This window comes from Microtus ochrogaster, linkage group LG1 (genome assembly GCF_000317375.1).
Source record: "Microtus ochrogaster isolate Prairie Vole_2 linkage group LG1, MicOch1.0, whole genome shotgun sequence".
In the NCBI taxonomy this organism is placed as follows: Eukaryota; Metazoa; Chordata; class Mammalia; order Rodentia; family Cricetidae; genus Microtus; species Microtus ochrogaster.
In genome coordinates this window covers 44,848,467-44,850,463 of record NC_022027.1, presented here as the reverse complement: position 1 = coordinate 44,850,463, position 1,997 = coordinate 44,848,467, and positions in this window count along the sequence as shown.

The window sequence follows — 1,997 nt, the reverse complement described above, 5'->3', positions numbered from 1 at the left end:
TTAACCTCAAGTATATCCTGGAGAGAAAATAGCCCTAAGAACTTCAGTGTGTCAACCAAAAAGTCTGAGCTGCTGTCTGCTGATTGCAACAACATGAACTATTCTGAGGTCTGTAATGGCGACGCACTTATGTGGGGAGGATGCTCATGCTCTTTCGAAGTGAATGCTCAACTGTGTAGGGCGAAAGTGTCACTCTTAGTACAATTTCTTCTCCTGTGATCCCACACACAGCAAGAGAAAGCGAATCCATTCAAACTAAGGAGAAGAAGGAAGCTGTATGGGTGACCTTTATCCATCTTCAATTTTTCTGTAGGTCTGAAATTTTTCAAGATGCTAGTTAGATATCTCCCAGAGCAGGCTCTCCAAAGCCAGGTGGTTTCAATAAATTTTCGAGACACAACCCTAGGAGCCAACGAAGTTCCTGTCATTCCTACCCGTTCGTTGGAAGAATCCTGACGGTATCTATTACATGTCAGCACCGCCGAAGGGGAAACTGTAGCAAACAAATTAGTGAATGTCTGCAGACACTTGCTGTTATGGCTGGTTTTCAAGTGCCTGGATTAGAGGAAACAGACAGAAAAATAAAGAAATAAACACAACTGTGCTCTTAACTTAGTACTGTTATTGACAGCCCCAGCTGCGGAAAGCCCATCCCGGGCGAGACGTGAGAGAGGCCACGCTAGCCGTAGGAGCCAGTACAGAGGTCCCTGTTTGTGTCAAAAAGATCAGTCTCGTGCTTTGAGTGGATTCTGTAAAAAGTGTGCATAAGAGAAAGGTGACAAGCAAGAATCAAGTAGAAAATGGATATAGATGGATTAGTATCTACTCTAGTAGATAGATACATTGTTACTGATGTGTTTGGCTAAAATCTCTATTCACCCTGTGATAAACATTCTAAGTAAAAGAGGTTTAAATTGGTGGTTCTCAACCTGTGGGTCGCAGACGCTTCACTGGGGTCACTTACGGCTATTGGAAATATCAGATATTTACATTATGACTCTTAGCAGTAATAAAATTACAGTTATGATTTTATGAAAATAGTTTTATGGTTGGGGGTCACCACAACATGAAGAACTGTATTAAAGGGTCGCAGCATTAGGAAGGCTGAGAACCACTGGTTTAAATAGTTCAGTTTCTGTTTTTCCTTTACACAAAGACTTTGTCGTAACTGCAAGGTTGCATGGACCATGAGAGTTAGCGAAGAGGATGACGCGGAAATGCAAACTAAGTGAGAAAATTCTGCTTAGTCAGTTTCCTGTAGTGTGCTCTCCTACCCAGGTCCCGTGACCTCAGGAATCATCCACACAAACATCACTGTGATTAAAAAAAATAATTTTAAAGATAAAGAACGTTTATCCAACAACAATAATCTATTTTAGAATTACAACGTATGATGGGGAAAAGCACGTTTTTCATTCTCCTGTAATGTTACTCTAAGATTCCGAGATGAATCAGTATTCAGTTTCAAAACCGTGAGCATTGAAAACATTTTCCTATCAATCCCCACACCCTCTTATTTGGTTTGCTAGAATTATTTTTTAAAGAGTAAACTACACCAAATTCGTGTGATTTTACTTTCAATGCCTGATCTTTTATTCTTGACTCTTGAAGACTTCCACTTGACTGGACTCTGAAGGAGAACCTCCGAGCGATGACAGCCCGTGTCCCTTGACGATCTGTTCTTGGTGTTAGCTTTGGCTTCCTTCATTCCCTTGAGCAAAAGTCTAGCACATTCTGCAGCTTCCTCCTTGTTTTTCTTAGTGTGTTGTTTCTTCAGAGCAGTATGTTAGCGTTTGTGCTGTAGGACATGGGAAGTAACAAGACGCTGGATCCTGGGAGCTTTGCTCCTGGACTTCTTACCTTCTTGGTTTAAGGGCTTTCTAACAGCGTATTGGTGGACACCATCGTCTTTAGAGACATTGAAAAGCTTTCAGATGCTCTTAGCTCTTTTGGGCCTCAGCTCCTGAGGCATTTTTCAATCCTTCCTTCCTTCCTTC